Genomic DNA, 22,116 nt, shown 5'->3' with positions numbered 1-22,116 from the left:
CAGTCCCATCTCCTCCCCTGGATGGAGAAGTTCCTTCAGGACAGGGACCTCATTTCTGTAAGGCCGAAGTCTGGCACAGCAGCTGGCACAAAGAAGGTGCTCAATGGTGACTTGGTAAACAGATAAAGTCAGCCTTCTAGGAATCAAAGCTACATGTATTGGAAAGGTCAATTTTAAGGGGTAATTTTAAAAAAAATAAATATGTTAACATTCATAATTCAAGATATAGGTGTCATGTGTGTGCCCTATTATTTTATGTTCATATCTGAAAAGTATTTTTTTCTTGTCTAGTTAATTGGCTTTTTCCGTGATCCTATACCATTTTGACTACGGAAATTTTAAAGGAAAGGAAATAAGAATAGAAAAAGCATTCAATATCTAATAGACGATATACATACATGTGTACATATATAATGTGTGTATATACACATACACGATAAATATTCAGCTATTTCTTATCTTCAAAGTTACCCTTGAAACTATAGTCCCAGTAAAAGTTTGGGAAAAATACGTTTACTCGCTCCAGGTCCTAAAACGTACTTACTAAAAGTAGCCAGTGGCAACACATCACAGAATTCAATAAACCCTTGCTTACTACTCAATAAATTCCGCTGACTAAAGAAGGCATATTAATGAGTACACTTAAGAATTATGTTCTCTATCTATACTTTTCCCAGTACACCCATTACGCTGCATTACATATTTGTATGTGTCAAGAATAATATGAAAACTACATGTCTACCAACAATCAACAATCTGATAGCATGTGTGACTAAGGTGACAGCTTTGTTTATAGCTCAAATTATCTGCTGTGCTAAACTGTTGGGTGGCTTCCTTCCTTATTTAGAGTAGGTAGCACCTAAAGCATCATTTGCCACAGCAACAGTGTTTATTCTTTCTCCTAAGACCTCAAAATGTGCCTTTCCAGACAAGCACACAAGCTTTTGAAATTCTAAAAGGTCCAAAGGAGAACAGACCATTAGGCTGAAGATAAAACAATCAAGACTTGCAGAATCTACTAAAGAAAAAGTCAATGGCCACTATTGTTTCAGATAGTATCTAACTTGTAGGACAGAGAGATAGTAATAGAGTAATTGTATTCAAATCTGAATTTTTCTATCTTCACTGGAGTTTTATTAGATCATATAATCTTTATTTCTGTAAAATGCTTTTAGATATACTCCCTTTTTAAGGCAGTAGAGCATGGTGACTTAAGGACACATGTTCCAGCACTAAAATGACTGGGTTTGAACTCAGAACCCACTACTTCTTGCCTCGGTTTCTTCATCTGTAAACCAGGGAAGAAGAAATACAATCCTTTATCTGCTGCTGGCCAAACGTGATATGCAACTCCATTTTTTTCTTAAAGGTTAAATGATGCACAAAACTTATACTGCATAATGAAACATGAAGCAGCCCCCAAACATACTGGTATTTCTCCAGCAAAACAAATGAATACAGATTCACACTAACAGAGATAATGACAAACTGTAAGCGGCCTCACATCACTCAGGTGGAATCTGCCTGGAAGTGAGTTTAGGTCACTGTAAGTTTTCACAAATGAGTTACAAAAATAATATTTGGTTTTCAGAGCATTTTGCATTTTGAAATCGTAGACAAGAAGACTGAAGTGCTTACACCAATACCTAGCACGTAGTAAATGGTCAAAAAATGTTAGCTGCCATCATTATCACCACCATCATCATTAGCATTATTTATAGAAGAAATAGTAGTAAGCTGCCCTGAAATTTATTTAGTAATTATGTATCCAAATATGTTCCAGAAGCTAATATATCCCCATAGCAACAAGTAGTGATTATCTTTTGCCAGCCATAGGCATGTGCTTTTAGGGTAAGCTAGATCCAGTCTGGCAAATGTATCTAGAGTTTTGAGTGGTGTGAAAGAAACTGTATCTAAATAAACACATATAACTTTAACCTTTTCATCTGCTTCCTCAAAAGTCACCAGCTACCTAAGGGCTTCATTTGCTAAGCGCTCTTGCTATTGTTCTACAGCCTTCCATGAGAAAAGGTTAATGAAAACCACAGAGCGAAAGCTTAAAACCAACAAAAAAAATCAACACACATTCCAACCACAGTGTGCTGAATTCAAACGCCGAATGCAATGAACCCCCTGGCATCTAGAGTATTCCACAAGCGTGTGGCAAGCGTTATTTCTAGCCACTTAAAAGCACCAGTGAAAAGAGCTCAAATACTTAGGGAAGAAAAGATCTCGCTTCCCATGAGGAGAGGCTTTGATCAGCACTTAATCGCCCTCTTTGATTGCCTTTCCACTGACGCATCTCTAATTGTTCCAATTATAACTTCCAGTAACAAACTCAACAATGGTAAAAGCCTATAGTTCAGAGTGTGCATTCTAAAGAGAGGTCTTTCACAACACAAACCACAACAAAAAGTACATGACAACATGGGCTCTGGGCAGGCGACATCACAATGAAAAGAGAGAGAGGGTACAGGAAGAGTACCAGTCAGGAGACCAGTTTATGTTCCAGCTGTGACCTCAACACATCATTTAATCTATGAGACTCTGTTTCTACATCTTTAAAATGTGAGGACTGAACGCCTGTCCTCCAATGCCTCTGCCATTGCCAATGTTCTCTCACTCAGTCTCTGATGTTGGAAGTTAAACAAGGTACAGAGAACCTCATCCTGCCCCCAGCTTTCTAAGCTATCTTAATGCTTCCTGTTTTCATCTCCATAACTGGGGTTGTTAGTATCCAGTTTAAAAGTCCAATGAGGGCAAGGGCTATGTCTTCTATTTTCTCCCCACTACCATGCATGGCAGATAGCATGGGCTCAAAAATATTGGAAGAAAAAAAAAAGGAAGGGAGGGAGGGAGGAGGGAGGGAGAAACTAATTTAATATGGCTGGAGCACTGCATGCAAACAGACAGTGATGAACGACAGCTTGGAACATGGGTTTCTTTTAAGAAAGACCATATTAGGAAATTTCGAATTTAGAGAATATACTAGGTTAAAGAATACTGCAGAGATAATATCTATTCAATATTTTCTGTCCTAAGAAACTAAGATGCTAAAAAATTTAAATATGTGATAGGCTAGGCACAGCTATTTTATGTATTAATTATTGTTGTGATACTTGAAAATAATGGAGCGTAAATTATTTTTTCATTATTGAATTTTTTCCTCTTTGTTAGTATTTAATATCAATATAGGTAAGAAAATAAACACCAATCAATTGAATACGAACATGCTGAGATTTGGAAGCAAGAGAAGACAAGATAGAAAGAAATCTCTTGATTCACTGGGTGGAAAGTGGCATTGCTAACACGAGAGTTCTAATATCAACAAACAGAATTAACAAAATAGAAGGACCTTTTTATTATTTAATTACACACTTACGCAATTAAATCTATATTCCTTTTGTTAATCTGAGTGTGAATATTGTAAACATTCACTAACAGTCACAAGACAATAATTCAATTGTCACTCTCCAGTTTATATTCTCATGCAATTAATGCACAAGATTCATATCATATCTCCTGAGTCAATGAGATCTGAGATATGACAGGCCAATATTTTTTAAGCTATGGGCTGCAACCAATAAAATCAATTTTGTAGATCATGTCCAACACATTTTTTTACAACGGAAAAGAATAGAATTAAATAGAAAATATGTGAGTAGATCACCTGTAAAAGCGCTAAGGAGTCAATAAAACTTTTGTTTCAGTTTGATAAACATGCACTGGGTCACAATGTAAACTGTGTTTTTTACACTGAGATACAGACAATGTTTGAAAAACACCAGATGAGTCTTCACAATTCCACTTTAGACTATACACGTTTGTGGCATTTTAGATAAATTCCAATTATGTATGTCAACATGAAAAAAGCAAGTATTATTTAACATAGAAGCAGAGAATTTTAGAGTTTGAAAGAATTTTATCAAGCGCCTGAAAATCCCAAGTCCCACTGGGGTTGCAGTTTTAAATGGCACATCAGGGTACAGGACGGGCCTGAATGAGAAAACAAGATTTCAGCAATGGCTTGACGGGGTGAGTGAGTGAGCTGTGAGAGCCAGGAGATGGGAGCATGGCCTGCTGGAAAGCAATGAGCAAAGGGGAACACGTCCAAAGGGGGAGGGGTCAGGTCGCCTGGGCCATTGAAGGACTCGGGCTTTTCTCTGAGGGGAATGGGGGGGGCTATTGCTCTGACTTCCATGTTAAAAGGATCCCTCGGGCTCAGAATAAACTCTAGGGGTCCAAGAGAGAAACTGACAAACTGGAGGTGTTAGAGCGATACAGACACACATCATGGAGACCTGAACCAGTCCGGCAGCAGTGAGGTGCTGAGAGGGGCTCAGATCCTGGGTATTATTTAGAAATACAGTCTGCCTGGAATTATTCCTGCCTTGCAGCACGATGGGACAAGGACAAAGGGGCTCCAGAAAGACTTGGGTTCAAATCTCAGCTCTGGTGCTCAGTCAGCCTATTTGACCTTGGCTACACGTTACATCATCTCTCTAAAGCTCAAGGTCCTCGTCTATAAAAGAAAAATAGCATCACACACTCTGAAGAGCTGTTGAAAGGATTAAGTAGCATTCCTAGAGCATGCAGCAGGACTTCAATAAATGTGAGCTCCTCCTGTCCCTATTATTATGATTATTCGTTAGAGACATATTTAAAATAACAGAAGGCCCAGAAGTCACACCGGAGGGAGGGGGAGGAGGGGCGTACACAATGATTGTGTCTCAAGCCTCTCCAATGTTCAGCAAGTAAGCTTCGGTGTAAAAGACAGTAGCAGCAAGCATTCACTGAACCAGCTGTCCGTAAAATACTGTCTTTCATCACCACCAACAACAACAAAAAATAATCTCTCCTTTTTAACACAGATTATCACTGCCAAACACATTTCTAAAGTCAACAACATTGCAGGTCCCTACTTTGATTTTAAGCCATTGTCCAGTTTTCAGACTCTTGCTTATAAAAGACAAAAACATTTCTCACGTCAGGACTTCAGGATCTTAGAAGTTTTCAAGGCTTACCCTTCCTGAAGGGCAGCAGGGTCGCCATGACTCAGTAACCGGCATCTTTACTTTCACTTTACAGAAGTCAGGTTTTGTTCACTGGCAACTGTCAAAGGACAGTTAGAATACTTATTTATTTTGACTGAAGGAAATCTAATGGGCCTTGCATATTTGGTTTTTAATCATTTCTACTACAGGTTACTATTCCAGTTAAAGATATTAAATGGGAAGAACATGATAGCTTAGAATTAAAAAGATGAATATTTGCTATTCCAGAGCTGATAAAGTTAATGTGCTCTCCCGGGTCAGAATAAAGTCTAGGATAGGGTTATTTTATTCTTGAAAAACCCTGACTGTTTATTAACTTTTTTATGATCCCACAGAACAACATCGACTTAAGAAAATTTTTTAACATGCTATGAAAATATATCTTAAACTGGTATCTTAAAGCTTCCTTGATGTCCCCCCACTTACAGTGATAAAGCTGTAATATGTAGATGGTTTTCTATACCATCTACACATTACAGCTCTATCACTCGGCAACATATGTAAGAAGCACAGTGTTGGGCTCCCGGGTGGCTCAGTTGGTTAGAGCTCGAGCTCTGAGCAACAGGGTTGACGGTTCAATTCCCACATGGGCCAGTGAGCTGCGCCCTCCACAACTAGATTGAAGACAACTACTTGAGCTGAAGACAACTACTTGAGCTGAGCTGCCGACAGGTGGCCAGATGGCTCAGTTTGTTAGAGCACATGGTCTTAACAAGGTTGCTGGTTCAACTCCTGCATGGGATGGTGGGCTGCGCCCCCTGCAACTAGATTGAAAATGGCGACTGGACTTGGAGCTGAGCTGCGCCCTCCACAACTAAGACTGAAGGACAACAACTTGACTTGGAGCTGATGGGTCCTGGGAAAGACACACCGTTCCCCAGTAAAGTTAAAAAAAGAAAAGAAGCAGCACAGTATTGTGCATCCTACAAACAAGTAATAATAGAGTGAGGCATTCTAGGGAAAGGCCCCAGCTAAAATTTCATGGCAGTGGCAAAATATAAAATACAGTTGATATTTTCTTAAAACACAGTATACCAAGTATTTACACATTTTTTTGATACATCAATTATTGTCTTATGCTAAAACATGGTGATGCCCATGGGGGATCTACTTAAAGAGGCCTGGTAACCCTGCACAAATTCCTTAGGAGGTTCCCTTAGGAGGTATGTGTCTGTCCCCTTGTTTGCTGCCAGTATTTTGGGGGCCATTTCTGCCTGTCATGGGTGCCCCTGCTCTCAGCCACTGCTTCCCTCCCCTTGCTCGTCTGCTGCTCCCACACGGTCGGTTATGGGCGTAGATATAAGAATCCCTGGCCTGTGAGGGCTGCATGGAGGTGAGTGGGGCTGCACTGTTCACCTGAGGGCAACCGAGGGGAGCTGTGCTACATCGTCTCGGATGCTCAGAGCCTGTTGCATTCACCTCTTGCTTTCAGAGCTGTCTTCTTTCCAGGTTAGATGGCAAATCGAGGATGTGAAAATGCTTTCTACAGCATAATGCACAATGTTGTTAAAACTGTCAAAATTGCCGGGGACCAATGGATTTTCAGATGTCTGAATTCTGGCCAGGTGAGGTACAACTACAGTAATAGCAGCTCTCCTTTGCACTGAAGTTCACACATTTCAAAGTGTTGATAATACACATATATTACCAACGCCAGCTCTCTCAACGGTAAAGGAGGTTAGCACAATGGCTCTTAGTACGCACCTGTTATAGGTGAGGAAAGAGACAAGGAAGGGTTAAGGGACTCATCTTCTGTCACAGGAGTGCACTGGTGACAAAGCTGGGCTGGAGCCTGATATATTGATTTCTAAAGAAAAACTGCCTCCCAGAGAAGTTTCCTTCCATATAAAGTTCTCTCTCCAAAGATCCCCACCACTTTAGAAGACCATGTCACTAATAGGTTGAAAAAAAAAATGTCAAGAAACTTTATTCTATACTTTTGACAGAGGTTAATCAATTAACATTAGGGAAAATATATTTTTTGTTTAGTGATCGGTTAAACTAAAGAGAGAAAGAAAGTCAGGCTGAGAGGGGAAACTACAAGGCTCAGATCTTATTTTTTTGGGGGGGTGATACAAAAAAGTAAAGACTTAGAAACAGGCTGATACTACAAATACACAGACACAGAGTTTAGCCCCACTTAGAATAAAGCCTGTGCGCTGGCTGGTGGAGAGAACATCACCCAGGCATCTTTGAAAGGTCTCCGTACAATTGTGCATCTGTGCCTCCTCTCCTCTGAGCTTCCCTCCAGCCATTTACATCCTCTCAGACTCTCTCCTGCATTTTCAACCTCCCCTCTCAAGTCCTTCTTAGGAAAGTGTTCCAGTTGTCTATCCCTGGGGGATAAAACAAGCCAACAAACGCCACCATCCTTCCCCATCCTCGCTTCACTCATCCCCTCCCACCTCCTCTTCTACACCCACGTTTCTTAAAAACAGGGCTCTAAAATCAGGCCTCCTTGACTCTAATGCATGACATTCAGGTCCGTCTCCTACTTCACCCTTAAAGTTGCCTTCACCGAGATCACCAATGACCTTCTTGTTCCTAAAAACGAAGGGACCCCCAGAACATATCTTGCTGCTCTCAGCAGCACTTGATACTGCTGAGCTCTCCGTCCTGAGGCGCTCTCAGCTAAGCTCCCTCCCGCCATCCCCTCCGGCTTCTCCTCCAGTCTCCCCTCCTTCCCCTTGTCTTCCTCTGTCTACTTGTTCTTGGGTTTTTACCAGCCGTCTTCTCACTCTACATGTTCTTCCTCAGTGGTTTCATCCTCTCCCCGCTAATGGTTCCCATTCACCAAACTGCAGTCCCACTGGCCCTTCTGAACTCCAGGCTACTACGTCACATGAATATATCACAGCGCTCCAGACGCATCATGTCCCAGACTGAGCACGCCCATGTCCCAATCTGCTCCTCCCCGTTTACCTCCTATGATCGTGAATGGCACCGCTAGCCAATCAACCAAGTGAAAGTCTGGAGGTCATCCTCGATTTCTTCCCCATCCCTCACTGTCTTCACTCAAGCCCTCCTAAATTCTTCACCGCCACTGCTGTTTCCACTCTGTAGTTTCTTCTGCTGTACACTGAACTCTTAGTAGCTCCCTGTAGATTCCGCCTTCCATCTTGCATCCTGGCCTTTGCACGGGCACTTTCCTCTCCCTGAGGTGCCCTTCCCTTTTCCCACATGGCCTTCCAGACTCAGCTCAGGCATCAGCCCCTACAAGCCTCTGTCACCCTGCCGAGGCTGAACTATGATATCTCTACTCCGGACTTTATACTATTTGTAGAAACCTATGTTATAGAGCCAACTATATATGTTTGTCCATTTTCCATCTTCCCAATCATACCGTCAATTGCTAGAAAGCAGAACCAAGTCTAACTCATCCTTGTAGCCAAAGTTTAGTATAATTCCTGGTATACCAGAGGCCCTCAACTCATGTTTTATGAATAAAAATCAAACTCTGAGCAACTTCCACTGCCCACATTTTTGTGCATCCTGCCATCTGTTTCTACTCTCAAAATCCTACCCATTCTTTATCACCCCATTCGAGCATCATTTCATTTATGAAACCTTCTCCAGTCCCCACCCCCATTCTCACTTCTACCCTCTGTAAAGCTGATTAATTGCCATGCAAAGTAGACAATGAAACCTGAGTACTTACTTTTCTATTATACTACAGGGGACTTGAAGGGAAGGATCATTCAATTCATCTTTTCGTTGCCTCAACACTAGCACTTTCCTTACTTAGGATTCTTTAGAGGAAGGCACATTCACATTTGAAAGAAACCAAAAGCCACACGCTAGCAAAAACCTCCTCTGCACTAAAGCTCAGCAGCATCTCACAATAGAGCTTTCAGAAGGAGTCACAGATCCTGTGTGCAGTGCTGCTTACGAGCCATCACATGGCAGCAGCGGGGTCAACACACAGCCCCGATCCCAGACAAAGAGCAGGAATGAAGCCCGCTGTGTCCCTGCTGACCTTACTGAGGCCACCGCTGTCTCAGCTGGGCTGACAGCAGAGAGGCCCTGGCCGCTGGCAGCCCAGCGAGGCAGGCAAGGGCAGGCACCCCTGAGCACCAGTCCAGGCACCTGAGGCCACTGCTGCCCGACGTCACTTTACCCTCAAATACAACCCATCGTCTCTTTCTCCAAAGAAGTCAAGAGCACAACCAACTGTCAAATTGACAAGAGTTAAAATAAAATTGTGATCCATAAAGAGGGGACCTACCCATCACACAATGGAATGCTAGTAACCGTTAAAAACGGTGTAACAGAAGAGTTAGTCACATAAAAAGGAATTTACCCTCTCTACTATTAAGTGAAAAGGCAAGTTAACAAACCTAAATCTTCAGTATGATGTATATATATATACACACATATATTTACAGTAAAACCTTGGATTGCGAGTAACATGGTTTGCGAGTGTTCCGCAAGACAAGCAAACATTTCTAATACATTTTAACTTGGTAAACGAGCAATGTATTGCAATACGAGTAGTTTGTTTCCAGAACGAATTATGCTCGCAAACCAAGGTATTACTGTATATGTGTGTGTGTGTGTGTGTGTGACAAAAGTGAACTGGCATCTTGGGATGCTTAACCATGAAGCTGGGAGGACTGTGAGTGCAGCTGAGCTCCTTGTTGACTCTCTAGTCCTTACTTCCTGTTGAACTTTGTGGTGACTTCCAGGGGACGTGAAGAAAGAAGGAAGCCATGCTGGGTTTGGGCTCCTTTTTTTTTTTCCCACGTATGCGGCCGGTGGAGAAACCAGCCGGGGAGTGCACTTGTATGTGCTCCCTGGTGACTTTGTTTCTTTTTCTTTTTTCTGAATAAACCCTTTCTTTTGGTGGATTTACCTGGAGAATTATTTGGCCAGTCGACATATGTTACATATGTAATAATATATCTATTACACACAGTTTAAATCATATAGTGTACCCGTATAACAAAATGTAACATAAATTTATGCCAAAATGTTAATAGTGGTTTAACTTCTAGGTGACTAGATTATAGGTGATTTTCATTTTCTTATCATTTTATCAGTATTTTCTAAATATTCTTCAATGAACATGTATTCCTTTAATAAGAGGGAGAAACAAGTTTCAGAAAATGAAATGGTCATCTCCTGACCAAATTCTAAAAATCTCTAAATCTTCTTAAGTATATTCAATTTTTTATTTGTATCGTAAAGACTTAAAAATCTTTCTTTTTTAAATCTCAGTCTTATTCGGTCTCACAAGTGATGATGTATGACTTGTAACATCACTAGGTCTGCAAAATGTCATCTCAGCATGCTCAATAAAATGCTTACTTGTGAATCTAGGTTCCAAATAGGAAACGATAATGAGAAATGTACTAATTTTAAAATAATTTTTTATTCAGAAAAGGGTTTAGTCGGAAAACCAAGGTTAAATTCTACCACTGTCCAACTGGGGGAAAGACTATATTGTTATTATATTCATCTATAAAATGGAGAAAATGTCAGGTTGTTGACTGTAAAGGAAGTTCTTGTCAGACACTAGATTTGATATCCTCACATTCATGAATGAGATGATTTGGGAAAATTCTTTTTTTCTTTATTCATTTGGCAGGTATTTATTAAGCATTACTATAAAATAACATGTGCTAATCTAAGTTTTCAACCAAAGAAACAATTCTCCAGAGCATTTCCTGTACTTAGAATCGAAAGATTGACAAGAGATGAACATGATGATTCACTATCGTTAAATCTCTGACATCTTTTCTACTCATTAAAGGTCTTTGGTGACATCTGTGGAGTAAGGTAATAGCTAACATTGTTTAAGAAAAAAGCTTTCACATAAAAGTAGATTGGGGAAAATAGCTATATTAAGTAGAGGCACATAGCATGAAATTTAAATTTGACATTTGGAAGGGAAAAAACAAATCCTACCTGATGGAAGTCTTGTTTGTTTGGTTGTTCATTTTTTAATGTCCAGGCTTGACAAAATAAAAAGGAGGCAACTCTAGAGCCATTGCCATTTTTTTTTAACTGACTCATGAAATTCAGCAGTCTGGGAGCCAATGGTTCAAGAGCATTGTAGCTACCCAGAAGGTGGCTGACCCACAATTTGGAGTCCTGCCCCTAACACAGTGTCATACCTATGGAAGATGCTCAGAAAAAGTTTGTTAAATGAAGAAATGTACACCCATTTCATACAGAAGACGAGGTTCGGGGATCACTCTAAGATGGTCCAAAAGACCTAATACTCTAACAATGTTCAGAAATGAAATAAAAGAAAAAAGCAACACATTAAGGTACAATTTAGGGAGTTCGGCCCTAGAGAGCAACATTTCCTTACACTGCCTCCAAGTTCTTAATTCATTTCTTAATTCAGTTCTCAACACCGCCTAAAATTCTAACACTGGTAGATTATATTTAAATTAATATATACTCCTCTTTGCAAACATAAATAATTTGGAGAGGATTGAGGAATGTAGCCATTTAACATGACTAATCAGAAAAATTATAGTTTTGTCAAAGTGTTTACTAAATATGTAAAATATAACCATATATTTAAGATGATCAGATAGCTTTATGATAACTTAAAGTTTAATTGAAAGTTTTAGCTACCTCATGTACATGCATATAAATATTTCAAGTTATAATGGATTGAATCATCCAAAATTGCTGGATTTTTTTAGTTAAAAATGGTCAGATATTAAACAATTAAAAGTAATCTGGGGTATATGACACTGTAAGGGTGAGTACATGACACTATGTATTGTCAAAACCTAAAAACTTTAACAGCACAAAGTGCGAACCTTATTGTATACAATTTTAAAAAATCATTAAGGACATCCAAGGATCCCAGAAAGGAATTCAGAATGTGACCAAACAATCTAACTGTATTACAAATGTTTGAAATAACCTCCCTAAAAGGCAGAGGGGAGTACTGACCTAAGTAACTTTGGAAATGAGTGAAAGCTGCAAAATTAAAGGCAAAAGGGACAGTACATAACCACTGTGCTCTAGCTGATAAAGCTGTTACCCCTGGAGGTACAAGGTAACAATTCCGATACTGTTATACATGTACCGCAGAAGGAACAATTAAGTACATAAATGGTGGTGGGAGCTGCATGTCTCACTGTTGGAATGGGAAGTTACAGATAAGCAAGGGGAGGAGATTACAATTAGCCAAGTGATAATAGATATCAGTATGAACTTAGGTTTAGTTAAACAGAGATACTGTTGGGCCGGCCGAGTGGGCATTGGTTAGGAGTTGGCTTGGGACGCCAGCTCTGAGCAGCAGGACCACGGTTCAGATCCCACATTAAGGCCAGTGACGCTGCGCCCTCTACAGCTAAGATGGTGAACAACAGCTCGACCTGGAGCTGGACTGCCATGAGTCGCCAGCAATGGTGTAGGTTGCAGTGGGGTTGGTTGGCAGCGGGCGTGAGCTTTTGTGAGCCGAGGTGAGCCGCTGTCCAATGGCCAGCGAGTGACTGCCTCACCCAGGAAAAGCGCAATGATCATAATGATCACAATACCAACACGGGCCAGTGAAGCGACGTCCTCCACTACTAGACTGAAGAACCAAAGGACAGCAACTTGTCTGTTCCCCTTCCCTGATTCCCCAATTAAAAAAAAAATCTTTAAAAACAAAACAAACAAAAAACATAGATATTTATGGTAGCGTACGGAAATGTTTATGGATATGTAGATATACACAGGTTGGTATACACATATATATGTATCTCCTTGCTCTTGTCAGCTGACAGCGCCTAAAAACTTTATCTCATTAGCAATGATGACACCTAATATCCAGACCTTTGTTTCCAATAAAAGGAATCAGGGTTCCTTGGAGAAATAGCTGATTCTGAAACTAGGCCAGGAAATAAAAAAGATGCTCCTGAAACATCTTACAATGACAGAAAGAAAGGAAGTGCTCAAAACACACACACAGGGGCAGCCAGTTAGCTCAGGTGGTTAGAGTGCACACTATAACACCAAGGTTGCTGGTTCGATCCCCACATGGGCCAAGGAGCTGTGCCCTCCACAACTAGATTGAAGACAACTACTTGACTTGGAGCTGATAGGTCCTGGAAAAACACATTGTTCCCCAATAAATTTTTTTTTAAAATCTTTAAAATACACACACACACACACACACACACACACACAATGATGGGAGTATGTCAAAGGGATACAGAAGCCAACTAATAGACCTCCCAAGGGAACAGCCTGAGCAACAAAATAAATAAAGTAGTAAAATAATCAAGACCAAAATGATGTCCTCCTAGATAGGTTTGTACACGCCCTCCCCTTCTATGCACACACATACAGACCATGTCACTATGTAATTCTCAAACTTATTTTTCAGAAGCGTCAAATAACCCAAAGTATAATGTAAACATCCATGAGTCCATACTGATACAAATAAATGGAAAATAAACAAATCTGCCATGCAGAAAAATTCCACATCATTTATGTAAATAATCCAGTCTCAGAGAAGTGGAGCATAATAACCCCCACTTCGTAATGTAGGCTGGACACAGTAACTTCTTCCCAAAGAGAACAGCATGGAAAGGGAAAAACCTGGCAACACGATTCTAATCAGGTGACAGCGGTCAACATCAACAGTAGTCAGTCACGTTGACAGTATGTGTCCTTTGATATGATGTGATGAAAGTGGCATTTTCTCTCTGTGGTCCTTCTCCCAAAAACACATAACACCATGATAAAGACACCAGATCAACCGCGGTGAAGAGACAGTCTACCAGACACCTGACCAGTGCTCCTCAAAACTGTGAATATCACCAAAAACAAGATAAGCCTGATAAAGTGTGGGGTATGTGGAAACTCTCTATGCTATCTTTGCAATTTTTCCTGTAAATGTAAACCTGTTCTAAAATAAAATGTTTATTTTAAAATAATTTGAAAAGAGCTGAGATATTTACTGCATATAATGATTACCAAATTTATACCTCTAGTCCCATCTCTAATATGGGCATCAACCACCTCCAGCTTTCCAAATCGGAAACTCGGAGATTCGATGTTTTGGTCATTGTGTCCTTTTCACTTTGATGCTCTTCCTCTCTTGAGTGGACCATCCCTGCACGGTTTGGTTACAAAACCATATAAAGGAAGATTTTCAGAAACCAACGGATTTATAAGGCCAGATTTTTCAATAACCACATAGAGTGATTTTTAGGATGCATGACCATTGCTGTTGGTATCTAATCTTGATTGGTATCTAATAATCAAGACCAAAATGACATCCTCCTAGATAGGTTTATATATGCCCTCTCCCTACACACACACACACACACACACACACACACACACACACACATACACACACACACCCCATGTCACTTACATAATTCTCAAGCTTCTTTTATAGGAGAAGTGTCAAAATTTTTAAAAGGCCAACTTACTGATTTCTTGCCCCACTGGAAGTTGCTCATAAGTTAATTCAACTGACATCTAAAATTTCATGTGAATTCTTTTTAACCCAGAGGGTCAGGGAGTACCTGGAAGCCACTGCTCTCACTTTTAAGTATACTCTGTTAAACACATATTTTAAAGCCCATTTTACCACAGGGAAGTCACCAACTCGATTTCAAATAAACTGGGCTAGGTTTTACCTCTAGGAAAGCATCTGTTAAGTTTTCTAGGAATGAAGCAACTAGTCTTTTTCTACTTGGCCAGAAATGCAAGTTCTATATAAATTCACAGAATAAGTACTCCCATACAAGGCTGAAGATAGCTCTAGAAAGCCAAATCTGAAAATAAAACCGGAAAAGAGATTCACTGTGAACATTCTTTCTAGCGTCCTTACGGTACGATATCAAACTAAGCCCTCAATGCCTCCTCACACACGGGGCTGCTGCCCAGGCTGCATTCTGCCCTGTTGATGGGAGCTGTAAAGGATTTGAACACAAAATGTAAACGAGACGCGGCCAAATGCACAGCTCATTTTAAGGCACTGCATGGCAGCTCTGGAAGAGAGGTTGGAGAAGGGGTCCCCAGGGAAGTGCTCAGGCTCCCTCACGTTCACCTCCCTCCCTCTTCCTCTGGCCCTCGAATTGGTAGATCCCATGCAGTTTGAGAAGGTATCTAAAGAAATACACTCAAGATCACCGTTTGCTTCACTGAGTGGACTGCACATAATTAGGGATGGTTTGGAGAATAGAGGCTGGTACACGTAGTTTTTCTCATCGGTTTTTCCTGATAACCCTACCAATAGCATTCCAAATCTGCAAGCCACGGCTAGTAAGTCCTCATCAGAGGAACACAGGGTGAGGCTTAAACTCGTATCGGGAAGGCTACAGCAGCATATCTGGACATCTAAGCAAGCGCTGTGGCTACACGGGATATATGAAACAGTAACACCAGAAATAAAGACGCCTCAACCCCAATCTTTCACCTTCTGCAGCTATTCCTGGCACATGTTCAGGCAGTGGCAGCTAATACAGTTCCAGTAAAGAACGGCCGTAAGAAAACTTTCTGTCCTCCTAATCACTGGCCTCATTCCCATCTCTCTTCTGGAAGAAGCTTTATTTTTAACAAACAAGCAAGAGCCCTTTCTCCTGTCTTCAACCTGTTTTTGCTCGTTTGCCCTGACCTTTCCAAAAACTTCAGCTAATTCTCAGCTTTAGCCTCCCTGACACGATCCTGCCTAAACCTTCCCATGAATTCTTCTCCAGGCAGAGAAATCGGGACATACCTGGATGCCACTTTGAAAGATGTTCTGTTAAACGCATATATTAAAGCCAGTTCTAAGGAAAGTTAACAAATTCGTTTTAAATAAATGCTACTCTGGTATTTTTCCTTAGTTACATGCCCCTCCCTTGAGATTTTGTATATTTTCTGCATACTTTGTGCTCTGCGAGTTGCCTCTATCACTGGCTTTCTTACATAAACCACCTTGCCCATAAACCTTTCTCTCCTGTTCAGATCATTCACAGCTGGTAAATCACATTTCATCTTTTCTTACCAACCATCTTCATGAGTCACAGGCCCTTCTAAAATATCTACTTTTTCTCTAAACTTCTTAAAACCTACTTTTAAAAAAAAAATGATACCCAGAACGGCCTTGCCTTGATATTATAAACAAAGTAAATAAAACACAACAAAAATCAACACAGGGTTTACCATTTTTTATGGGTCCCACAAATCACTGGGAAACATCCACAAAGAATGGCATGATTTTACTACCCTGATACCCTAGCAATAAAAAAGGCAAACCAAAGGACTTTAAAAACAGGCTAAGAACTAGCTTTGGAGTGAATGCATCCACAAAAACTGTAGAAAACCTTTTAAGTATTACACATACACAAATTTTTAAAAAGACTCAGCCTCCAGAACATATACCTAATATTAACAAAAACACAGACTGCCTGTGTTTGGAAGTCATGGTCATCAGTTCAGGGCTGTGGCCTCGGGGTCTGTCTACAGCGCGACCTTGGGCAAGAGACCTTTCACCTCAACATCCTAATTTTTTAAACGAGGGTGTTGGATTAGAGAATTTCTAAAATCCTTCTCTCTATATAATCCTGTGATTCTATGAATCACAGCAGAAGTCCACTGGCCCCGATCTAATCAGTGTTCAGTCTCCACAGGAACTAGGAAGCTCCTTGTCCCCAAACCACAGTGAAATGGCTTTTCCCTCACAGCAATAACATCTCCAGTAATTCAATTGCCTGACAAATCTACCTTCTCCTGCCTTTGGAGCTGATGATAATATGTTATTATCCAATCCCATCACATTAAAATATAATTCTACTAAAACCAGTGGGAAATAACTTTCTAGGAAGGAGATGTGTAATGGCTCTTTTGAACATTAAACCAGAAAAGATGGTGACAACTCTGTGATCCAACCCGCAAGAACAATTCGCCTTGAAGACAGCCGCGTGGCTCTGCGGAAATGTTTATAGTGGAGTCATTAATCAGATGCCTTGTAAATGAAATTACTGGGCATAGGTCCACTGCTAATGACTTCTTAACCTAATCTTCACATTATAAAGACTAAAAATCTTGTGTCTGCCCTTCCTTATTTCAAATTCAAGCCAGAGCCAAAAAACAATAAGCTTTGATTTTAACTCTTCTGTGAAGGACCCCCACATCATTCTCAAATTCCTGAAAGCATCATGTAAACAACAGGGTAAGGCATCTTCCCAGGCAGGCGGTGACTGACCATGGGGCTTCTTTTTCTTTTTTTGGGGGGGTGGGGGGTGTGCAGAGGAGAGGGGAGACAAAAAAAGGCATCATTAGACTTCGTTCAGCCACAGTAACACCAGTCCCCACATTGTTTCTTATGTCTGCCCTCAAGCTTCCATTTCCTAAAACTATTCCAAACGCCTCAGTAGAATGCATCTCTGTTCTCACCCGCTCTATTACCCATGACATTGCCACCTGATACACACAAACAGCCAAGTCCCAGGTACTTGGCACTCACTTCATTACTACCTGTGTGGCTCTAAGGCCTAATCAGACCACTAAGAAAAGACTTGACCATTTATCGAAGAAAAGTAGCTTAACAATTTGACAGGCTTCCTAAAAGCGAGATAAGAATCTCGCAGTTTTGCCATATATTAAGAGGAACCAACGTTTCTGTTCATAATCTCACAAAAGAAGAACCAAATTTACTGCCCTCATGTGTAGGAAGTTAAACAGCCATTTAACATAACAGTTTTAAGCTCATTATGTTCCAGAAGGCATTTGATTTTTGCAAAACTCCCAGAACTCAGGTTGAGGCCAGTCCTGCACTTACTCCCCTGGAAGATTTCACTAATGACAACAGCCTTCGCGCTCCCTGATCAACCTTCGCGCCCTCTGCAGTCCCAAGCACAGCAGCCCCTGGCCGAGGGCCCACTGCCATCTCCTCCTCCTTCCAGTCCCACCCCACACCCTCAGGGGTCTCCAAAGCAAGGTCCCAGCACCCCAAACCAAGTCCAAGACCCACCCACGCCCTCGCCCACACCCAAGCTCCCACACCAGCCCCTTGGCCATCTCTTGGGCTTGGGGGTACACACTGGTGCTGTCTGCCTTTAGGAGAAAAAGCAAAGAGACCCACACAGGTCCTGAAAGCAACTTAAGGCTATTTAGGCAGAGAACTCTGGAGTCTAAGTTACCTGGAACACGATTTAGAAGAAGAAAGGGCGTGCTCTCTAGGTGGGCACATCTCTAGCCCCAGGAACCTCCTCGACCCCTCCAACTACCTGCCCCTGAAGCCACAGAAAAGACAAAGTAAGGCCCTCTAAAGTTTGAGGCCTAGGACACAGGTCCCCAGTCCATACCTCTAAGGATGGAACTGTTCCTGGTTATGTGACGTTTCGAGAATCCTTTAGAGGCCTTGACTCCAGAGGATACGGGCCGTAGGCCAAACAAAGTTGTGTGTTCACTCCCTAACAGTTTTACGGAATAAAACCTGACTAAAATGAACATCAAGGCGTGTACATGTCAAAGGTTTCATTTCATCCTAGCTTACTCTGTCTTTCCAACCTAGGGTTGGGCCAGTTGTCCTGATAGTATGCGCCATGGAAAGGAAAATCCAATTCACAGAACATTCAAGAATATGCTATTTACAGAGCCCTCAATTCATTATTTAGTTACTCAACTAATGCTGCTTACACTCTGTTAGCTTTACTTAATGCCCCCCATACCAAAAAATCATCTCAATCAAATGCACTAGCTTAATCGCCAGTGGGAAAAGGTTAACCTCAAAAGATAGCTAAGATCTGAAGAGAAGACATATGGGACTCAAAGTAGAAATACACGTAGATACCTGGACTACGCATCTGGCACGCCTGACCATGTCATTACTGATTACTAGATGCTCTTTTGAAGACTTAGATAATAAAAGCAAAACAAAACAAAAATCTATTTTAAAAATCTACACGGAGACCTAAATGCAGCATACAAGGTCTATCTCTGAAAATCATTTCTTTCATTTAATCAAATTCTGAATTTAAGATTATTTTCCAGCAATCACAGGGAAAAACGCAAGAGCATTTGTGGCAGACACAGCGGCTGGCTAGCTTAACTTCTCCCATCTCCTTATTTGTCCTCCCGTACCACAGAGGCTAGAATGCTAAGAACTTTTGTTTCCCAGAATCCCTTGCAACCAGCGTTCTCAATGCAATTAAGGTTTCACCATTCGATACATTCCCAGAAGATCTGAATTCAGAGTCAGCGGGAGAGTAGCAGTGCCCAAGGTGCCATTTTTGCTGGAGCAGACTTAGCAGGCAGCAGATAGCTTTGAAGCTAATAGTGCCAGCATCGGTCTGAGCGTGAAGCACAGCTAAGGTAGAATATTCTAGAACACAACTGTCTCGTGACTCCCAGTTGTGGCTGAAGTGAAGCCAGCAGTTGGCATACAGACTTCCTGAGTCCCCAGCTTCCTCAGTGTAACAGAGGTCACAGTTTCCCTGAGAGCCAGTCCTGGGGTGCCATCCTGGAAGCCGTTCCTTGAGGTCCAGCCTACATTCTAATCCTCCAGCCCTTCCAATGTTCAGTAAGCATCTAATTCCTTCCTTATGGCAAATACTGTGGGACTTTTTCTTTTCTGCTTAAATAGTTGGTGGTTTCCACTTTGTGCAACTCACCTGAGTGATACCGTATTAAGACAATTCCATGAAAATATCCAACTGTCTGAACATTCTCGGGCTTTCAGATACTCAGAGTAATCGAAAGTGGCCTAAATCCCCAGTAGACAGCACTGATTGAAGCACATCACAGAATGCTTCATTCTTTTCTCTGAGCAGTAACAAAAAGAGCCCTAGGTCTTAAAAACACAGCTCCTCAACACGTTAAGTCTTGTGTCATTCAAACGCATTATGATTTGATATTCAAAAACCGTAACAAAGAAAGGACACTCTAACTAATCATTCTAACTAAAGGACACTCCAAGCCTTGCACCTTTGAACAACTAGAGCATATGGCAGACCTGAATATATGTTAGCACCTGAGTGCGGGGAGAATGCTATAGATGATTCGAACTAGCAGGTAATCCAAAAGTACATTAGTTTTTATTTGGGAGCAGCAGATTAAACTATGAGAAGGTTACAGAGAAAATTAAATGTATTAGCATAAAATACATTTACTTTATTGTACAACCACACATACTCCAACAGGAAATACAGGGGGCCCCGTGTTAACATTTTAAGAAACTTCTACAAAGGTTGGAATAGTATAATTTCCTAAGATGAGCGAGGATTTAGTCAGATGGGTAATTTCCTCACATACTTCTGCTCTTTTCATACATTTATGTTTTCCCATTAAAAGAAAAAAAAAACTGGACCTTAAAGGTCAAAAATAGGGCCAGCCGAGGGGCTCAGTTGGTTAAGACCTCGCTCAAGAGTGCGAGCTCTGAGCAACAGTGGTTCAATTCCCGGCCCGAGCTGAGCTGCCGCTGAGCTGCCAACAGGTGGCAGGATGGCTCAGCTAAAAAAAAAGAAGAAAAAAAAAAGGTCAAAACTATATTCAATGGGGTAGATAAAACCTGCCTGATGAATGGTCCCCACAGTCTCCACATGCCTCTAGGGAATCAATTCAATGTCCTTGTTTCCTAGAGGTGCTAAGGACATAAGCTCTTCATGCAAAAATAGGATATAGAAGAAATAAAGCCATGGCCACCTGGCCCTCCCCTGGATGGTAAATGGTACAGTCTGAGTTCCCATCTATGCAGAGAACCTGCGGAACAAATTCGGGCTCTTCTTTCACTTGAGTCTGTTCTCCAGTTCATGGGGGTAAAGAAGGTTCAGCAGATCCTTCTACCAGAAGTGTGTTTGGTAGAGCAGTCAGCTGCAGTTGCGAGCACCTTTCATGAATGAATTCCCACAGTCATTATCAACGTGTCAACACATTCGAGCTTTTCCCAACTTCCAAAAAAATATTAAAGGAATTTGAAATGTGTAAATTTAAGTTTTAAATGTCCTGATTATTCATTTTGTGCAAAGTGATCTATTAATTGCTAAAGAAAGCTACAACAGAATAGGAAACAAGTCCCTACCCCCACCGAAGCATGAGGGAGAAAACTCCTCACGCCATTTTTTTTTTTTCAGTCTGGGTAAGAAACAAAAATACTGATTAGAGTCTCCGCAAACTGTCAATAATCCTTATTTGGGGGAGTTGTTGGACATCTTTAGTACCTATTCCTTCATTCTTCTTAATAATTCCATATGGCATATTTTCAAATGAAATTTATTTTTAAATTTTTCTCATAGCCTCATTAGTCAGCTGAGAATCACTGCCCTAAGTGCTATGGAAAAGCTACATGAGTAAATAAGTTAATGACACAATATGGCTTAGCAAGCACAGATCCTCGCTAAAAAACACCCCCTCTGCTTGCAGCCTGTTCAGAATCAGATGCCCCGCCCAACACTTAGCCATGATTCGAACCTCACAGATATGAATGAGGCAATTCACATCTGGTGAGCTTGAATTCCTCAGTGCAGCAGCTAAAGGTCAAGGAATCGGGTTAATGGGAACACGCCACTGGGGTGGCCATGGCGCTGGGAATGGAGAAAAGTCAAAGGCAGGGACTCCACTGCAAGTGAGAAAGTCACTGCCATGATGCCTTCAGGCAATGGAGCCTCATCCTGGGTTGTTTTAGGAACATGATTATTTACTTTATAGATTATCTAGGTCCTTGAGGGCTTCTTTTTGCTTTCAGCATCATCTCCTAACTATTTCATTGGTGATTAGCACCTCCATAGAGGATGGAACTGGACAGGAGATTGAAGAGAAATTCAAGATAGCCCCATTTTACTGCTTGACAATAAGTTCAGCAAAAAATATTTATTGTAGAGAACAGACAAAGATGAATGGAGTCCTCACCTTGAGCAAGTTCAACTTATAAACAAGGAGCTTTGCAAGACACTTAAATGAGAAGTTAATTATAATTCTTTTTTTTTTTTTTAAAGATTTTTATTGGGGAACTGAGGGGATGGGAACAGTGCTGGGGAATTGGGGGAAGGGGAACAGAGAAGTTGCTGTCCTTTGGTTCTTCAGTCTAGTTGTGGAGGATGTTGCTTCACTGGCCCAAGCTGGCACCATCATTGCGCTCTTCCCGGGCGAGGCAGATCAGTCGCCGGCTTCT

At 41.2% G+C, this 22,116-nt stretch overlaps 1 protein-coding gene across 7 annotated transcripts in view; it reads right to left on the bottom strand.

Moving 5' to 3' along the window:
* The window catches only part of DNM3 (dynamin 3), a 425,435-nt gene that overhangs the window by 378,886 nt on the left and 24,433 nt on the right, over positions 1-22,116 (bottom strand). The gene's annotated exons all lie outside the window — the stretch shown is intronic.

Source organism: Hipposideros armiger, unplaced genomic scaffold, assembly GCF_001890085.2.
Source record: "Hipposideros armiger isolate ML-2016 unplaced genomic scaffold, ASM189008v1 scaffold_6, whole genome shotgun sequence".
NCBI lineage: Eukaryota > Metazoa > Chordata > Mammalia > Chiroptera > Hipposideridae > Hipposideros > Hipposideros armiger.
Note: the sequence above shows the minus strand (reverse complement) of the source record. Positions and strands in the feature narration are given on the sequence as shown.